Source organism: Sinohyriopsis cumingii, chromosome 9 (assembly GCF_028554795.1).
Source record: "Sinohyriopsis cumingii isolate HCF-2022 chromosome 9, ASM2855479v2, whole genome shotgun sequence".
NCBI classification, from domain to species: domain Eukaryota; kingdom Metazoa; phylum Mollusca; class Bivalvia; order Unionida; family Unionidae; genus Sinohyriopsis; species Sinohyriopsis cumingii.
This window is the reverse complement of record NC_142969.1, coordinates 122,046,250-122,066,358: the sequence shown is the minus strand read 5'-3', so window position 1 is coordinate 122,066,358 and position 20,109 is coordinate 122,046,250. Positions and strand designations below refer to the sequence as shown.

Sequence of the window (20,109 nt, the reverse complement as noted above, 5' to 3'; positions counted from 1 at the left end):
TAATTTAAAAAAGACTTCAATATATTATGTTAAACAGATATACAGTTTTATAATTGTTTGGTCTTTGTAAAGTAGGTACCACTTAATGGATGATTTTGTGCATTGACTTACCTTGAATTACATGCTTACAAAGACAATCCGGCACAGTGAATACAACAGGTTTTTTGAAATTTTACTTTATATTTTTGTTAATAAAAATACTTGGCAGCGGTGGGATTCGAACCCACGCCCCCGAAGAGACTGGTGCCTTAAACCAGCGCCTTAGACAGCTCGGCCAAGCTACCTCTGTACAGGTTCGTAGAGAGTGACTAAAGCTCATTGTGTTATACCGACTCGCTACCTTTATACTTTCTTATCTGCCGTGTTTCGATATGTTACGAAGAGATATCTGTTCTAGTTAAAGGATAGGGTCGAGTGGGATGCCAGAGTGATATTTATACGAGTATTTCTCTTGAACATTACACAGACTACACATCTTTCCCTAATGCGCTTCCTTCCCAGCACTCTGGTTTGATTTTCCTTTTCCTTTTTGTAACGTTGCATAACCTATTACTACAAATATAGCCAATCATTTTTTCTTCCTCACGTAATCATTTTCATGTATGTTACGATCAATGGAACCTTCAGGATTGTCATTTGCACCTGTACGTTGGACAGTCGCTGTGATGATTTGTCCCCTAAATGCCAAACTGAATACTGACGATAATGATATCCTTACTGTGTTTATAGATTTGAAGAAAAGAAATGCTTTTTCAGGTAGAGTAATTGAAGTATCACGCTTTGATTGAATTGTGTCTTTTAAGAATTCAAAACTGTATCGCGTTGTTGATTTACAGGATGAGAAGACATGTAAAATCAATATGATGTGTCCATTCTTCCGTCTTATGGGCTAAATCTCTTATTCAAATCTCTCTATGTCTTTGTCCGAAAACTAAATTCATCCATCCCGTTTATTGATTTTCTTCGGTCGGGGAAATCTCACGTTTCTTTCATTGCTCTCATACGGAATGTGAGATAAAATGAGGAATTTTGAAAGCTTCCCTTAACATTTATTTTCCACGTTATTCCTTTACAACAGTTAAATCTCTCCCTCCCTCTCTTTCATTGCAATCTAAATCCATTCAATTGGAGATTAAAGGCAGTTTCTCTCCTAAGTAATAAATATCGCACTTGAAAACGAATACCTTTGGAATATCAGTTCCTTACACCCTCAATATATTCAGCCCTAGAAAACCTAAATTCATGAAGCTGGTATGTGGTTTCAACGTAAGGGGATGATTCAATTATATCATAACTAGGTCATCGTGATATAACATTCTCGCTTGCAAATTCATAGCTACAACTTTGTTACATCCTTGATATCTTGTAATCTAATAGGCCTCTGCCGTTGAACATTTGCATTTAGGTGTAGCTAAAGAAGAGTAATACAAGCAGAAGAGTGCTATGGTCGGGTAAATGAATATCACATTCTCAGCCATCCATTCTTTACAATCCCAATATCACTGAGCCTATTTCTCGGACACACGAGTAATTTAGAATGGGGATGCAACTAAAGAAAAGAAAATGCACACAAAGTAGGACCTTATAACCTAATTTTGATGCTTGAAGTGAATTTTCAGCAATATAATTTGGACCCCTCAAAGATATTGTACTATAAGCGTGTTAGTCTGTCGGTAGCGTGGCCGAGCGGTCTAAGGCCCTGGTTTTAGGCACCAGTCTCTTCGGAGGCGTGGGTTCGAATCCCATCGCTGCCAATATTATTTTTCAACGTACAATACTACTAAATACTAATAATACAACCAGAAGAGAACTAAGGTACTACATCCTACTTCTCACGTGTAAATGACTACTGCATTCTCGGCAATCCTTTTTTTACAGTCACGATGTCGTTGAACCTATTTCTCGGACACACGAGTTATAAAGTATGGGGATTCAATTTCAGAAAAGCAAATGCACAAAAAGTAAGTCATTATAAAACCTGATGTTGACGCTTAAAGTGAATTTTCAGCTATACATTCTATACCCATCAAAGATATTACACTCTTTCACACCTGCGATTAAGAAAGTGGTATGTATATCAATCTAAAAGATAAGTGTTTAACCATTGAATAAATTGGTCTACATAACGTAAATTTAACGCTTGAAAAAGATTTGGTTTCCTTTCCAGTCGTCAGTTTTTTTTTTACCTCTTCTGTCATTTCAACACTACTAGACTAATCAAATTTTGTATCAATGATATCAGACTATGTACCTTGACACATATATAGGAGTAATGAATTGCAGTAGGTTTACTTATATAGACTGGGATCTCAGTTTGTAAAATTGTAAACCATAGGCCAAACCATTTCATCCAAAGTAGACTGTAACAGCGTACACTAACAGACTCGTGTTAGCACTATTAAGACTTAGTCTGTCGGTAGCGTGGCCGAGCGGTCTAAGGCGCTGGTTTTAGGCACCAGTCTCTTCGGAGGCGTGGGTTCGAATCCCATCGCTGCCAATAATATATTTCAATGCAGCATAGGTAGGACTGGGTTCTAATTTTTGTTCAGTTTGATGTGATGTCGAACCGATGTCACTGATATTTCTAACTATGTCTGTGTGGTCATGAGATCTCAAATAACAAACATCGGGGTTTATCCTTTTCAATCAAAACGATTGTGTTCCTTTCTTAATAATGAATTAATGCGCTCCGTTTCAAGCACTATGGGTTAGTTTTCTTTTTTCTTTTGTAACTTGGTATGATCTATAACTGTCACTATAACCCATGATTTTTTTTCTTACTCACGTAATTATTCTCATGTATGTTATAAAGATTGAAACCTTCAACATTGTCATTTGTACCTGTACGTTGGATTGTTGCTGTGATGATGTGACCCATAAAGGTCAAACTTAATACGGACGATTATTAGATACTTACTGTGTTTATGGATTTGAAAAATAAACAAAAAATATTCTTTCAGATAGAGGAATGGAGTATTACGCGTTGACTGAATTTTATTTTTCCGAATTGAATACATTATCTCATTATTCATTTGCAGGATGAGACGACAAGTACAATAAATATGATATGTCCATTCTTCGATCTTATGAGCTCAATCTTTTATCACATCTCTCTATGTCTTTATACCTAAAAATATTAATCGATCTCACGTTTTCTTTCATTGTTCCCATACGGAATGTGAAGATAAAATCAGGAATTTTCAAAGCTTACCTTAACATTTATTTTCCACGTTATACCTTTACAACAGTTAAATCTCTCTCTCCCTCCCTTTCATTGCAATCTAGATCCATTCAACTGGAGATTAAAGGCAGTTTCTCTCCTAAGTAATAAATACCGCACTTGAAAACGAATACCTATGGAATGTTAGTTCGTTACACCCTCTGTATCCTCAAACCTAACAAACCTAAACTCATGAAGTTGGTATGTGGTTTCATCGTAAGGGGATAATTCAATTATATCCTAACAAAATCATTGTGACCTAACATTCTCCATTGCATAAATTTTTTTATACCGAAGCAATACGTTTTATTACACCCTTGATATCTTGTAATCCAATAAGCCCCTACCGATGAACATCTGCATTTAGCTGTATGTAAAGAAGAATAATACAACCAGAAGAGAACTAAGGTACTACATCCTACTTCTCACGTGTAAATGACTACTGCATTCTCGGCAATCCCTTTTTTACAGTCACGATGTCGTTGAACCTATTTCTCGGACACACGAGTTATAAAGTATGGGGATTCAATTCCAGAAAAGCAAATGCACAAAAAGTAAGTCATTATAAAACCTGATGTTGACGCTTAAAGTGAATTTTCAGCTATACATTCTATACCCATCAAAGATATTACACTCTTTCACACCTGCGATTAAGAAAGTGGTATGTATATCAATCTAAAAGATAAGTGTTTAACCATTGAATAAATTGGTCTACATAACGTAAATTTAACGCTTGAAAAAGATTTGGTTTCCTTTTCAGTCGTCAGTTTCTTTTTACCTCTTCTGTCATTTCAACACTACTAGACTAATCAAATTTTGTATCAATGATATCAGACTATGTACCTTGACACATATATAGGAGTAATGAATTGCAGTAGGTTTACTTATATAGACTGGGATCTCAGTTTGTAAAATTGTAAACCTTAGGCCAAACCATTTCATCCAAAGTAGACTGTAACAGCGTACACTAACAGACTCGTGTTAGCACTATTAAGACTTAGTCTGTCGGTAGCGTGGCCGAGCGGTCTAAGGCGCTGGTTTTAGGCACCAGTCTCTTCGGAGGCGTGGGTTCGAATCCCATCGCTGCCAATAATATTTTTCAATGCAACATAGGTAGGACTGGGTTCTAATTTTATTCAGTTTGATGTGATGTCGAACCGATGTCACTGATATTTCTAACTATGTCTGTGCGGTCATGAGATCTCAAACAACAAACATCGGGGTTTATCCTTTTCAATCAAAACGATTGTGTTCCTTTCTTAATAAATCACGTACAATTCTTATCTTGTGGCATTTGCAATTGTTGTTTGACGACCCCTTAGATAACAAAAGTAGTAACAATATCAAGACAATATCAAGGATCTTTTGAAAAGGAGAATGTTCATAAAAAGATGTCTTTTTTCTATCGATATGGTGACGATAGATTAATGTTTGGAGTGGTTGTAAAGATGCGGTAAAATAAGTTAATGCAACACTGTCTGGATGACATTGATGCGCACAAAAGGTAAATTACAAATTTAGAATTAAATTTTTTATTATTTTAAAAAATTGTTGGGAAAATTATCCTTCTTTATTTTATACGGTGCTAATTTTATCTAAAGTTCTTACAAAGAAAGTGAGAGTATTTAATTTAAAAAAGACTTCAATATATTATGTTAAACAGATATACAGTTTTATAATTGTTTGGTCTTTGTAAAGTAGGTAACACTTAATGGATGATTTTGTGCATTGATTTACCTTGAATTACATCCTTACAAAGACAATCCGGCACAGGTTTTTTGAAATTTTACTTTATATTTTTGTTAATAAAAATACTTGGCAGCGGTGGGATTCGAACCCACGCCCCCGAAGAGACTGGTGCCTTAAACCAGCGCCTTAGACCGCTCGGCCACGCTACCTCTGTACAGGTTCGTAGAGAGTGACTAAAGCTCATTGTGTTATACCGACTCGCTACCTTTATACTTTCTTATCTGCCGTGTTTCGATATGTTACGAAGAGATATCTGTTCTAGTTAAAGGATAGGGTCCAGTGGGATGCCAGAGTGATATTTATAAGAGTATTTCTCTTGAACATTACACAGACTATACATCTTTCCCTAATGCGCTTCCTTCCCAGCACTCTGCTTTGATTTTCCTTTTCCTTTTTGTAATGTTGCATAACCTATTACTACAAATAGAGCCAATCATTTTTTCTTCCTCACGTAATCATTTTCATGTATGTTACGATCAATGGAACCTTCAGGATTGTCATTTGCACATGTACGTTGGACAGTCGCTGTGATGATTTGTCCCCTAAATGCCAAACTGAATACTGACGATATTGATATCCTTACTGTGTTTATAGATTTGAAGAAAAGAAATGCTTTTTCAGGTAGAGTAATTGAAGTATCACGCTTTGATTGAATTGTGTCTTTTAAGAATTCAAAACTGTATCGCGTTGTTGATTTACAGGATGAGAAGACATGTAAAATCGATATGATGTGTCCATTCTTCCGTCTTATGGGCTAAATCTCTTATTCAAATCTCTCTATGTCTTTGTCCGAAAACTAAATTCATCCATCCCGTTTATTGATTTTCTTCGGTCGGAGAAATCTCACGTTTCTTTCATTGCTCTCATACGGAATGTGAGATAAAATAAGGAATTTTGAAAGCTTCCCTTAACATTTATTTTCCACGTTATTCCTTTGCAACAGTTAAATCTCTCCCTCCCTCTCTTTCATTGCAATCTAAATCCATTCTATTGCAGATTAAAGGCAGTTTCTCTCCTAAGTAATAAATATCGCACTTGAAAACGAATACCTTTGGAATATCAGTTCCTTACACCCTCAATATATTCAGCCCTAGAAAACCTAAATTCATGAAGTTGGTATGTGGTTTCAACGTAAGGGGATGATTCAATTATATCATAACTAGGTCATCGTGATATAACATTCTCCCTTGCAAATTCATAGCTACAACTTTGTTACATCCTTGATATCTTGTAATCTAATAGGCCTCTGCCGTTGAACATTTGCATTTAGGTGTAGCTAAAGAAGAGTAATACAAGCAGAAGAGTGCTATGGTCGGGTAAATGAATATCACATTCTCAGCCATCCATTCTTTACAATCCCAATATCATTGAGCCTATTTCTCGGACACACGAGTAACTTAGAATGGGGATGCAACTAAAGAAAAGAAAATGCACACAAAGTAGGACCTTATAACCTAATTTTGACGCTTGAAGTGAATTTTCAGCAATATATTTTGGACCCCTCAAAGATATTGTACTATAAGCGTGTTAGTCTGTCGGTAGCGTGGCCGAGCGGTCTAAGGCGCTGGTTTTAGGCACCAGTCTCTTCGGTGGCGTGGGTTCGAATCCCATCGCTGCCAATACTATTTTTCAACGTACAATACTACTAAAGTATCTTTGATACTACATTTATGTTACACGTAGGACTATTTATTGGCTGGTACAAATTGCAACATTAGGTATCACTATCTAATTTAACACATATTCTAACAAAAATATCAAGACGAGTAAATTTCATTGAATAGATGTATTGTTATTTAAAAGAATATTGTTGTTTGCATCGATATCGTGCTAACAGGGTAATGTTCAGAGTGGTTTTTATGTCTTGCATTCATACTGGTGAATTTAGATGAAATTGCTATAGCATGAGAATAATTATAACAGCTTTGCGAAATAGTATTCACCCTTTTGGGGATATTTAAAATCCTTACAAGGTTCAAGAATTTCAAGAGGACGCAGGCGCAATGCAGTAAATTCGATTTGTACAAAAAAATACTAAATTCATCTATCGCAAACCCATGAAAACCATTTGTTTTAAAGATGCTGTAAAAGGACTTAATGTAACACTGTTTGGATTACATTAAAGCGAAATACGAGTAACAGCCACAAAGAGTTGGTGAAACTATTCTTCCTATATTTCATACCGCGAAAATTTTAACTAAAGTTAGTAACAAATAGAGACAGAATATTCAACATTATCAAAAGAAATCCTTGAACAGTTCTTTTAGAAATCATGTACAGTGTAAGATGCACTGTTCGTTATAAAACAGGTAAAAGTGTATTGATCATTTTCTTCATTGATTTGCCTTGAGTTACCTGCTTGAAAAGAGACTGGCAAAGAGATTTGGTCAACGGTAGTTTTAAATGTCGCTTAGCTAAATTTGGTTTAATAAAAATACTTGGCAGCGGTGGGATTCGAACCCACGCCCCCGAAGAGACTGGTGCCTTAAACCAGCGCCTTAGACCGCTCGGCCACGCTACCTCTGTACAGGTTTGCAGAGAGTGACTAAAACTGCTTGTGTCATACATACTCGTTACCGTTCTACTTTCTCATCTGCCGTGTTTAGATCTTACGAGGATTTAAATGTGTTGATTAAAGAATATGGCCGAGTGAAATACCAGAGTGGCATTTATAAAGGTAGTTCTGTTTGATTCACACAGACTCTATATCTTGAATTAATGCGCTCCGTTTCAAGCACTATGGGTTAGTTTTCTTTTTTCTTTTGTAACGTGGTATGATCTATAACTGTCACTATAACCCATGATTTTTTTTCTTACTCACGTAATCATTCTCATGTATGTTATAAAGATTGAAACCTTCAACATTGTCATTTGTACCTGTACGTTGGATTGTTGCTGTGATGATTTGACCCATAAAGGTCAAACTTAATACGGACGATTATTAGATACTTACTGTGTTTATGCATTTGAAAAATAAACAAAAAATATTCTTTCAGATAGAGGAATGGAGTATTACGCGTTGACTGAATTTTATTTTTCCGAATTCAATACATTATCTCATTATTCATTTGCAGGATGAGACGACAAGTACAATAAATATGATATGTCCATTCTTCGATCTTATGAGCTAAATCTTTTATCACATCTCTCTATGTCTTTATACCTAAAAATATTAATCGATCTCACGTTTTCTTTCATTGTTCCCATACGGAATGTGAAGATAAAATCAGGAATTTTCAAAGCTTACCTTAACATTTATTTTCCACGTTATACCTTTACAACAGTTAAATCTCTCTCTCCCTCCCTTTCATTGCAATCTAGATCCATTCAACTGGAGATTAAAGGCAGTTTCTCTCCTAAGTAATAAATACCGCACTTGAAAACGAATACCTATGGAATGTTAGTTCGTTACACCCTCTGTATCCTCAAACCTAACAAACCTAAACTCATGAAGTTGGTATGTGGTTTCATCGTAAGGGGATAATTCAATTATATCCTAACAAAATCATTGTGACCTAACATTCTCCATTGCATAAATTTTTTTATACCGAAGCAATACGTTTTATTACACCCTTGATATCTTGTAATCCAATAAGCCCCTACCGATGAACATCTGCATTTAGCTGTATGTAAAGAAGAATAATACAACCAGAAGAGAACTAAGGTACTACATCCTACTTCTCACGTGTAAATGACTACTGCATTCTCGGCAATCCCTTTTTTACAGTCACGATGTCGTTGAACCTATTTCTCGGACACACGAGTTATAAAGTATGGGGATTCAATTCCAGAAAAGCAAATGCACAAAAAGTAAGTCATTATAAAACCTGATGTTGACGCTTAAAGTGAATTTTCAGCTATACATTCTATACCCATCAAAGATATTACACTCTTTCACACCTGCGATTAAGAAAGTGGTATGTATATCAATCTAAAAGATAAGTGTTTAACCATTGAATAAATTGGTCTACATAACGTAAATTTAACGCTTGAAAAAGATTTGGTTTCCTTTTCAGTCGTCAGTTTTTTTTTTACCTCTTCTGTCATTTCAACACTACTAGACTAATCAAATTTTGCATCAATGATATCAGATTATGTACCTTGACACATATATAGGAGTAATGAATTGCAGTAGGTTTACTTATATAGACTGGGATCTCAGTTTGTAAAATTGTAAACCTTAGGCCAAACCATTTCATCCAAAGTAGACTGTAACAGCGTACACTAACAGACTCGTGTTAGCACTATTAAGACTTAGTCTGTCGGTAGCGTGGCCGAGCGGTCTAAGGCGCTGGTTTTAGGCACCAGTCTCTTCGGAGGCGTGGGTTCGAATCCCATCGCTGCCAATAATATTTTTCAATGCAACATAGGTAGGACTGGGTTCTAATTTTATTCAGTTTGATGTGATGTCGAACCGATGTCACTGATATTTCTAACTATGTCTGTGCGGTCATGAGATCTCAAACAACAAACATCGGGGTTTATCCTTTTCAATCAAAACGATTGTGTTCCTTTCTTAATAAATCACGTACAATTCTTATCTTGTGGCATTTGCAATTGTTGTTTGACGACCCCTTAGATAACAAAAGTAGTAACAATATCAAGACAATATCAAGGATCTTTTGAAAAGGAGAATGTTCATAAAAAGATGTCTTTTTTCTATCGATATGGTGACGATAGATTAATGTTTGGAGTGGTTGTAAAGATGCGGTAAAATAAGTTAATGCAACACTGTCTGGATGACATTGATGCGCACAAAAGGTAAATTACAAATTTAGAATTAAATTTTTTATTATTTTAAAAAATTGTTGTGAAAATTATCCTTCTTTATTTTATACGGTGCTAATTTTATCTAAAGTTCTTACAAAGAAAGTGAGAGTATTTAATTTAAAAAAGACTTCAATATATTATGTTAAACAGATATACAGTTTTATAATTGTTTGGTCTTTGTAAAGTAGGTAACACTTAATGGATGATTTTGTGCATTGATTTACCTTGAATTACATCCTTACAAAGACAATCCGGCACAGGTTTTTTGAAATTTTACTTTATATTTTTGTTAATAAAAATACTTGGCAGCGGTGGGATTCGAACCCACGCCCCCGAAGAGACTGGTGCCTTAAACCAGCGCCTTAGACCGCTCGGCCACGCTACCTCTGTACAGGTTCGTAGAGAGTGACTAAAGCTCATTGTGTTATACCGACTCGCTACCTTTATACTTTCTTATCTGCCGTGTTTCGATATGTTACGAAGAGATATCTGTTCTAGTTAAAGGATAGGGTCCAGTGGGATGCCAGAGTGATATTTATAAGAGTATTTCTCTTGAACATTACACAGACTATACATCTTTCCCTAATGCGCTTCCTTCCCAGCACTCTGCTTTGATTTTCCTTTTCCTTTTTGTAATGTTGCATAACCTATTACTACAAATAGAGCCAATCATTTTTTCTTCCTCACGTAATCATTTTCATGTATGTTACGATCAATGGAACCTTCAGGATTGTCATTTGCACATGTACGTTGGACAGTCGCTGTGATGATTTGTCCCCTAAATGCCAAACTGAATACTGACGATATTGATATCCTTACTGTGTTTATAGATTTGAAGAAAAGAAATGCTTTTTCAGGTAGAGTAATTGAAGTATCACGCTTTGATTGAATTGTGTCTTTTAAGAATTCAAAACTGTATCGCGTTGTTGATTTACAGGATGAGAAGACATGTAAAATCGATATGATGTGTCCATTCTTCCGTCTTATGGGCTAAATCTCTTATTCAAATCTCTCTATGTCTTTGTCCGAAAACTAAATTCATCCATCCCGTTTATTGATTTTCTTCGGTCGGAGAAATCTCACGTTTCTTTCATTGCTCTCATACGGAATGTGAGATAAAATAAGGAATTTTGAAAGCTTCCCTTAACATTTATTTTCCACGTTATTCCTTTGCAACAGTTAAATCTCTCCCTCCCTCTCTTTCATTGCAATCTAAATCCATTCTATTGCAGATTAAAGGCAGTTTCTCTCCTAAGTAATAAATATCGCACTTGAAAACGAATACCTTTGGAATATCAGTTCCTTACACCCTCAATATATTCAGCCCTAGAAAACCTAAATTCATGAAGTTGGTATGTGGTTTCAACGTAAGGGGATGATTCAATTATATCATAACTAGGTCATCGTGATATAACATTCTCCCTTGCAAATTCATAGCTACAACTTTGTTACATCCTTGATATCTTGTAATCTAATAGGCCTCTGCCGTTGAACATTTGCATTTAGGTGTAGCTAAAGAAGAGTAATACAAGCAGAAGAGTGCTATGGTCGGGTAAATGAATATCACATTCTCAGCCATCCATTCTTTACAATCCCAATATCATTGAGCCTATTTCTCGGACACACGAGTAACTTAGAATGGGGATGCAACTAAAGAAAAGAAAATGCACACAAAGTAGGACCTTATAACCTAATTTTGACGCTTGAAGTGAATTTTCAGCAATATATTTTGGACCCCTCAAAGATATTGTACTATAAGCGTGTTAGTCTGTCGGTAGCGTGGCCGAGCGGTCTAAGGCGCTGGTTTTAGGCACCAGTCTCTTCGGTGGCGTGGGTTCGAATCCCATCGCTGCCAATACTATTTTTCAACGTACAATACTACTAAAGTATCTTTGATACTACATTTATGTTACACGTAGGACTATTTATTGGCTGGTACAAATTGCAACATTAGGTATCACTATCTAATTTAACACATATTCTAACAAAAATATCAAGACGAGTAAATTTCATTGAATAGATGTATTGTTATTTAAAAGAATATTGTTGTTTGCATCGATATCGTGCTAACAGGGTAATGTTCAGAGTGGTTTTTATGTCTTGCATTCATACTGGTGAATTTAGATGAAATTGCTATTGCATGAGAATAATTATAACAGCTTTGCGAAATAGTATTCACCCTTTTGGGGATATTTAAAATCCTTACAAGGTTCAAGAATTTCAAGAGGACGCAGGCGCAATGCAGTAAATTCGATTTGTACAAAAAAATACTAAATTCATCTATCGCAAACCCATGAAAACCATTTGTTTTAAAGATGCTGTAAAAGGACTTAATGTAACACTGTTTGGATTACATTAAAGCGAAATACGAGTAACAGCCACAAAGAGTTGGTGAAACTATTCTTCCTATATTTCATACCGCGAAAATTTTAACTAAAGTTAGTAACAAATAGAGACAGAATATTCAACATTATCAAAAGAAATCCTTGAACAGTTCTTTTAGAAATCATGTACAGTGTAAGATGCACTGTTCGTTATAAAACAGGTAAAAGTGTATTGATCATTTTCTTCATTGATTTGCCTTGAGTTACCTGCTTGAAAAGAGACTGGCAAAGAGATTTGGTCAACGGTAGTTTTAAATGTCGCTTAGCTAAATTTGGTTTAATAAAAATACTTGGCAGCGGTGGGATTCGAACCCACGCCCCCGAAGAGACTGGTGCCTTAAACCAGCGCCTTAGACCGCTCGGCCACGCTACCTCTGTACAGGTTTGCAGAGAGTGACTAAAACTGCTTGTGTCATACATACTCGTTACCGTTCTACTTTCTCATCTGCCGTGTTTAGATCTTACGAGGATTTAAATGTGTTAATTAAAGAATATGGCCGAGTGAAATACCAGAGTGGCATTTATAAAGGTAGTTCTGTTTGATTCACACAGACTCTATATCTTGAATTAATGCGCTCCGTTTCAAGCACTATGGGTTAGTTTTCTTTTTTCTTTTGTAACGTGGTATGATCTATAACTGTCACTATAACCCATGATTTTTTTTCTTACTCACGTAATCATTCTCATGTATGTTATAAAGATTGAAACCTTCAACATTGTCATTTGTACCTGTACGTTGGATTGTTGCTGTGATGATTTGACCCATAAAGGTCAAACTTAATACGGACGATTATTAGATACTTACTGTGTTTATGCATTTGAAAAATAAACAAAAAATATTCTTTCAGATAGAGGAATGGAGTATTACGCGTTGACTGAATTTTATTTTTCCGAATTCAATACATTATCTCATTATTCATTTGCAGGATGAGACGACAAGTACAATAAATATGATATGTCCATTCTTCGATCTTATGAGCTAAATCTTTTATCACATCTCTCTATGTCTTTATACCTAAAAATATTAATCGATCTCACGTTTTCTTTCATTGTTCCCATACGGAATGTGAAGATAAAATCAGGAATTTTCAAAGCTTACCTTAACATTTATTTTCCACGTTATACCTTTACAACAGTTAAATCTCTCTCTCCCTCCCTTTCATTGCAATCTAGATCCATTCAACTGGAGATTAAAGGCAGTTTCTCTCCTAAGTAATAAATACCGCACTTGAAAACGAATACCTATGGAATGTTAGTTCGTTACACCCTCTGTATCCTCAAACCTAACAAACCTAAACTCATGAAGTTGGTATGTGGTTTCATCGTAAGGGGATAATTCAATTATATCCTAACAAAATCATTGTGACCTAACATTCTCCATTGCATAAATTTTTTTATACCGAAGCAATACGTTTTATTACACCCTTGATATCTTGTAATCCAATAAGCCCCTACCGATGAACATCTGCATTTAGCTGTATGTAAAGAAGAATAATACAACCAGAAGAGAACTAAGGTACTACATCCTACTTCTCACGTGTAAATGACTACTGCATTGTCGGCAATCCCTTTTTTACAGTCACGATGTCGTTGAATCTATTTCTCGGACACACGAGTTATAAAGTATGGGGATTCAATTCCAGAAAAGCAAATGCACAAAAAGTAAGTCATTATAAAACCTGATGTTGACGCTTAAAGTGAATTTTCAGCTATACATTCTATACCCATCAAAGATATTACACTCTTTCACACCTGCGATTAAGAAAGTGGTATGTATATCAATCTAAAAGATAAGTGTTTAACCATTGAATAAATTGGTCTACATAACGTAAATTTAACGCTTGAAAAAGATTTGGTTTCCTTTTCAGTCGTCAGTTTTTTTTTTACCTCTTCTGTCATTTCAACACTACTAGACTAATCAAATTTTGCATCAATGATATCAGATTATGTACCTTGACACATATATAGGAGTAATGAATTGCAGTAGGTTTACTTATATAGACTGGGATCTCAGTTTGTAAAATTGTAAACCTTAGGCCAAACCATTTCATCCAAAGTAGACTGTAACAGCGTACACTAACAGACTCGTGTTAGCACTATTAAGACTTAGTCTGTCGGTAGCGTGGCCGAGCGGTCTAAGGCGCTGGTTTTAGGCACCAGTCTCTTCGGAGGCGTGGGTTCGAATCCCATCGCTGCCAATAATATTTTTCAATGCAACATAGGTAGGACTGGGTTCTAATTTTATTCAGTTTGATGTGATGTCGAACCGATGTCACTGATATTTCTAACTATGTCTGTGCGGTCATGAGATCTCAAACAACAAACATCGGGGTTTATCCTTTTCAATCAAAACGATTGTGTTCCTTTCTTAATAAATCACGTACAATTCTTATCTTGTGGCATCTGCAATTGTTGTTTGACGACCCCTTAGATAACAAAAGTAGTAACAATATCAAGACAATATCAAGGATCTTTTGAAAAGGAGAATGTTCATAAAAAATGTCTTTTTTCTATCGATATGGTGACGATAGATTAATGTTTGGAGTGGTTGTAAAGATGCGGTAAAATAAGTTAATGCAACACTGTCTGGATGACATTGATGCGCACAAAAGGTAAATTACAAATTTAAAATTAAATTTTTTATTATTTTAAAAAATTGTTGGGAAAATTATCCTTCTTTATTTTATACGGTGCTAATTTTATCTAAAGTTCTTACAAAGAAAGTGAGAGTATTTAATTTAAAAAAGACTTCAATATATTATGTTAAACAGATATACAGTTTTATAATTGTTTGGTCTTTGTAAATTAGGTAACACTTAATGGATGATTTTGTGGATTGATTTACCTTGAATTACATGCTTACAAAGACAATCCGGCACAGTGAATACAACAGGTGTTTTGAAATTTTACTTTATATTTTTGTTAATAAAAATACTTGGCAGCGGTGGGATTCGAACCCACGCCCCCGAAGAGACTGGTGCCTTAAACCAGCGCCTTAGACCGCTCGGCCACGTTACCTGTATACAGGTTCGTAGAGAGTGACTAAAGCTCATTGTGTTATACCGACTCGCTACCTTTATACTTTCTTATCTGCCCTGTTTCGATATGTTACGAAGAGATATCTGTTCTAGTTAAAGGATAGGGTCCAGTGGGATGCCAGAGTGATATTTATAAGAGTATTTCTCTTGAACATTACACAGACTACACATCTTTCCCTAATGCGCTTCCTTCCCAGCACTCTGCTTTGATTTTCCTTTTCCTTTTTGTAATGTTGCATAACCTATTACTACAAATAGAGCCAATCATTTTTTCTTCCTCACGTAATCATTTTCATGTATGTTACGATCAATGGAACCTTCAGGATTGTCATTTGCACATGTACGTTGGACAGTCGCTGTGATGATTTGTCCCCTAAATGCCAAACTGAATACTGACGATAATGATATCCTTACTGTGTTTATAGATTTGAAGAAAAGAAATGCTTTTTCAGGTAGAGTAATTGAAGTATCACGCTTTGATTGAATTGTGTCTTTTAAAAATTCAAAACTGTATCGCGTTGTTGATTTACAGGATGAGAAGACATGTAAAATCGATATGATGTGTCCATTCTTCCGTCTTATGGGCTAAATCTCTTATTCAAATCTCTCTATGTCTTTGTCCGAAAACTAAATTCATCCATCCCGTTTATTGATTTTCTTCGGTCGGAGAAATCTCACGTTTCTTTCATTGCTCTCATACGGAATGTGAGATAAAATAAGGAATTTTGAAAGCTTCCCTTAACATTTATTTTCCACGTTATTCCTTTGCAACAGTTAAATCTCTCCCTCCCTCTCTTTCATTGCAATCTAAATCCATTCAATTGGAGATTAAAGGCAGTTTCTCTCCTAAGTAATAAATATCGCACTTGAAAACGAATACCTTTGGAATATCAGTTCCTTACACCCTCAATATATTCAGCCCTAGAAAACCTAAATTCATGAAGTTGGTATGTGGTTTCAACGTAAGGGGATGATTCAATTATATCATAACTAGGTCATCGTGATATAACATTCTCCCTTGCAAATTCATAGCTACAACTTTGTTACATCCTTGATATCTTGTAATCTAATAGGCCTCTGCCGTTGAACATTTGCATTTAGGTGTAGCTAAAGAAGAGTAATACAAGCAGAAGAGTGCTATGGTCGGGTAAATGAATATCACATTCTCAGCCATCCATTCTTTACAATCCCAATATCATTGAGCCTATTTCTCGGACACACGAGTAATTTAGAATGGGGATGCAACTAAAGAAAAGAAAATGCACACAAAGTAGGACCTTATAACCTAATTTTGACGCTTGAAGTGAATTTTCAGCAATATATTTTGGACCCCTCAAAGATATTGTACTATAAGCGTGTTAGTCTGTCGGTAGCGTGGCCGAGCGGTCTAAGGCGCTGGTTTTAGGCACCAGTCTCTTCGGAGGCGTGGGTTCGAATCCCATCGCTGCCAATACTATTTTTCAACGTACAATACTACTAAAGTATCTTTGATACTACATTTATGTTACACGTAGGACTATTTATTGGCTGGTACAAATTGCAACATTAGGCATCACTATCTAATTTAACACATATTCTAACAAAAATATCAAGACGAGTAAATTTAATTGAATAGATGTATTGTTATTTAAAAGAATATTGTTGTTTGCATCGATATCGTGCTAACAGGGTAATGTTCAGAGTGGTTTTTATGTCTTGCATTCATACTGGTGAATTTAGATGAAATTGCTATAGCATGAGAATAATTATAACAGCTTTGCGAAATAGTATTCACCCTTTTGGGGATATTTAAAATCCTTACAAGGTTCAAGAATTTCAAGAGGACGCAGGCGCAATGCAGTAAATTCGATTTGTACAGAAAAATACTAAATTCATCTATCGCAAACCCATGAAAACCATTTGTTTTAAAGATGCTGTAAAAGGACTTAATGTAACACTGTTTGGATTACATTAAAGCGAAATACGAGTAACAGCCACAAAGAGTTGGTGAAACTATTCTTCCTATATTTCATACCGCGAAAATTTTAACTAAAGTTAGTAACAAATAGAGACAGAATATTCAACATTATCAAAAGAAATCCTTGAACAGTTCTTTTAGAAATCATGTACAGTGTAAGATGCACTGTTCGTTATAAAACAGGTAAAAGTGTATTGATCATTTTCTTCATTGATTTGCCTTGAGTTACCTGCTTGAAAAGAGACTGGCAAAGAGAATTGGTCAACGGTAGTTTTAAATGTCGCTTAGCTAAATTTGGTTTAATAAAAATACTTGGCAGCGGTGGGATTCGAACCCACGCCCCCGAAGAGACTGGTGCCTTAAACCAGCGCCTTATTTTTTTTTTTTTCTTTCTTTATTTAAAAAACGCTTTGTACAGTATATAAGTTAAAAATATACAGTCAGTATGTACATAGTAGTTTGTAATGCTATATTACAAAATAATGGTTCTACAATAGTATTTTGTAATGCTATATTACAAAACAATGATTCTACAATAGTATTTTGTTAAGCTATATTACAGAACAATGATTCTAAAATTTTATTTTGTAATGCTATAGTACAAAACAATGATTCTACAATGTAATAAACACTTTTTCCTCTTCTATTCTCATTAAAGGATTATCTTTTACAAAATACTTCGTAATCAAAGTCTGATTTTTGTCTTTGTAATGTTGATACGCATATAATATATATTTTCTAGTCAAATATTGGAACAATCTTTCGATGTCTATTTGTTTCCCTAATAAAGACATAATGCTTCTTCTTTTGTAAATGCACAATCGAGCAATGCTCAGAATGTAGTTCAAAAAATAACTATTTACTGATTTTGTTTCTTTGTTATATCCTATCATGAGCATTTGTTCAAAAGAAGTGCTATTGAGAACACCAACTCTACAATTTTTAAAAAGAATCTCAACTATATATACAATATAATTCTTAAAAGAGCTTAATTCAGGACATTTCAAAAACATGTGAAATAAATCCTCTGTTTCCAACTGGCACACTGGACATAAGTCATTATCAATTTTGCCATAGTATTTCAGTCTCTCTTTTGTAAATATTCGATTGTGCATTATTCTGTAATCCAAATCTACACAATCTGGGGTCTTGAAAGGCAAATGTATATATTTCCAGTATTTATGCGTTTCCAAACTAAATATCTTACTCCAAAAGGAAACAGAAGCTGGTTCTTGAAAAATCAACGTACATAAAAGCTTGTAAAATAGTTGTGTTGTACATAAACAGAGGTCATATAATTTTGTATCAACTCTGAGAAACATATTATTTCTCCCATTGGTTAAAGTGGGTTTTGATTCTGTTGCAACAATATTTCTCCAGCCCAATGGTATACTTTCTATTATGCAATTATAGTCTTTTTTTATCTTATCTGTTTTGATCTCAGAATTTGATTTGTATATCATTTCTTGAATAGCTCTATAAGGTTGTATTCCAGGTACAAATTCATATGTAATATCCTGAACACGAACAATTCCTGCTTCTATAAATTCTGCGAAAAACAACGTTTTACCAGCACATGTAATATTAGGATTTAAAAAGAGAGGTTGTTCAAAAACATTCCTCACATCAATATTTGTATCGATATTATTTCTAAGTTTTTCCCATGCATGAAACATTTGTCTGTAAAATATAGGTAGGGTATTCAATTGTTGCTTATTTAAAGACATGAGAAACAACTCTTTGGTCAACCTCATGTTCAGAACAGTAGATAACAAGTGATCAAAGGTAGTTTTCCACATAGCATGGCAATTCACATCAAAGTATCTTTTTAAAAATTTTACTCTGAATGCATACATTTTCATCTTTATATCAGTTAACTGTAGTCCGCCATTTCGCTTATCACCAATTATTGTATAATAGTGAACCAAATGGAACTTTCCTGACCAGATAAATTTGAGAAATAATTGCTTCAATTCATCAGCAATCATATCAGGAAGAGGCTGAACTGACACTATGTACAATACTCTAGAAACTAATAAGTTATTAACAACTGTTACTTTTCCTTGTATTGTCAAATATCTCTGTGACCACAGTTGCAATAAGTTTTTAATTTTAGACAATCTATCATTCCAGTTCAGTTGCTCACATTACTTTGCACATTTTCCAACATAAGCTCCCAAAATTAAGATGACCTGATCACACATTTGAATTTGTAATTGTTTGCAATAATCATCAGTAAGTTTACCAGATCCAATACACAGAAGTTCTGTCTTTTCCTTGTTCACCTTTGCACCAGATCCTTTACAATACAAGTCAAGTACATTAAAAGATTGATTAATGGATTGTGTGTCCGCTAATGTCAAGGTTGTATCATCTGCATGTTGAAAGACTTTACTTGTATTACTAGACAGTGGGAGTGGAATACCTTTGATATTTGGATTTGCTTTGATAGCGAGTCTTAAGGGTTCTGCTGCTAATACATATAACATTGCTGATATAGGACAACCTTGTCTGACTGAATTTTTAATTAAAAAGGGTTTCGTTAGATGACCATTGCATTTAACACTACTTTTAATTTCACTATAAAATATCTTTATCCACTGAATAAAATTGTCACCAAACCCGAACTTTCGTAAAACAGAAATCAAATAGGAGTGGCAAACTCTGTCAAACGCTTTTTCTTGATCAATTTTTAAGATATATCCCTCAAGATTGTCTCTCTCAACCATATCTATAATATCTCTTACAGTGACTATAGTATCAGCAATATCTCTCCCAACTATACAACATGTCTGAGTTTGAGAAATAATTTTGGGTAATACCATTTTTAAACGTGTAGACAAAATCCTTGCCAAAATTTTATAATCTACATTAAGTAAACTGATAGGACGCCAATTTTGCGACCTTCTATTATCCCCCTTATTTTTATAAATAAGTGATATAACCCCAAATCTCATTGATCTCGACATAATATTGTCATTCTTAACACTC

The 20,109-nt window shown here is 34.8% G+C and overlaps 13 non-coding genes across 13 annotated transcripts; 8 read left to right on the top strand and 5 right to left on the bottom strand.

Annotated features, from left to right (window-relative positions):
- Positions 1 to 1,672: 1,672 nt before the first annotated feature.
- Positions 1,673 to 1,754, top strand: Trnal-uag (transfer RNA leucine (anticodon UAG)). The gene has a single exon. It is a non-coding gene; the product is annotated as a tRNA-Leu (tRNA).
- Positions 1,755 to 2,415: 661 nt separating this feature from the next.
- Positions 2,416 to 2,497, top strand: Trnal-uag (transfer RNA leucine (anticodon UAG)). Its single transcript has one exon. It is a non-coding gene; the product is annotated as a tRNA-Leu (tRNA).
- Positions 2,498 to 4,227: 1,730 nt separating this feature from the next.
- Trnal-uag (transfer RNA leucine (anticodon UAG)) lies at positions 4,228 to 4,309 on the top strand. Its single transcript has one exon. It is a non-coding gene; the product is annotated as a tRNA-Leu (tRNA).
- A 727-nt stretch (positions 4,310 to 5,036) lies between these two features.
- On the bottom strand, positions 5,037 to 5,118 carry Trnal-aag (transfer RNA leucine (anticodon AAG)). Its single transcript has one exon. It is a non-coding gene; the product is annotated as a tRNA-Leu (tRNA).
- A 1,388-nt stretch (positions 5,119 to 6,506) lies between these two features.
- On the top strand, positions 6,507 to 6,588 carry Trnal-uag (transfer RNA leucine (anticodon UAG)). Its single transcript has one exon. It is a non-coding gene; the product is annotated as a tRNA-Leu (tRNA).
- Positions 6,589 to 7,408: 820 nt separating this feature from the next.
- Trnal-aag (transfer RNA leucine (anticodon AAG)) lies at positions 7,409 to 7,490 on the bottom strand. Its single transcript has one exon. It is a non-coding gene; the product is annotated as a tRNA-Leu (tRNA).
- A 1,743-nt stretch (positions 7,491 to 9,233) lies between these two features.
- Positions 9,234 to 9,315, top strand: Trnal-uag (transfer RNA leucine (anticodon UAG)). Its single transcript has one exon. It is a non-coding gene; the product is annotated as a tRNA-Leu (tRNA).
- Positions 9,316 to 10,042: 727 nt separating this feature from the next.
- Positions 10,043 to 10,124, bottom strand: Trnal-aag (transfer RNA leucine (anticodon AAG)). The gene has a single exon. It is a non-coding gene; the product is annotated as a tRNA-Leu (tRNA).
- Positions 10,125 to 11,512: 1,388 nt separating this feature from the next.
- Positions 11,513 to 11,594, top strand: Trnal-uag (transfer RNA leucine (anticodon UAG)). Its single transcript has one exon. It is a non-coding gene; the product is annotated as a tRNA-Leu (tRNA).
- An 820-nt stretch (positions 11,595 to 12,414) lies between these two features.
- Trnal-aag (transfer RNA leucine (anticodon AAG)) lies at positions 12,415 to 12,496 on the bottom strand. Its single transcript has one exon. It is a non-coding gene; the product is annotated as a tRNA-Leu (tRNA).
- Positions 12,497 to 14,239: 1,743 nt separating this feature from the next.
- Positions 14,240 to 14,321, top strand: Trnal-uag (transfer RNA leucine (anticodon UAG)). Its single transcript has one exon. It is a non-coding gene; the product is annotated as a tRNA-Leu (tRNA).
- A 738-nt stretch (positions 14,322 to 15,059) lies between these two features.
- Positions 15,060 to 15,141, bottom strand: Trnal-aag (transfer RNA leucine (anticodon AAG)). The gene has a single exon. It is a non-coding gene; the product is annotated as a tRNA-Leu (tRNA).
- A 1,388-nt stretch (positions 15,142 to 16,529) lies between these two features.
- Positions 16,530 to 16,611, top strand: Trnal-uag (transfer RNA leucine (anticodon UAG)). Its single transcript has one exon. It is a non-coding gene; the product is annotated as a tRNA-Leu (tRNA).
- Positions 16,612 to 20,109: the final 3,498 nt, after the last annotated feature.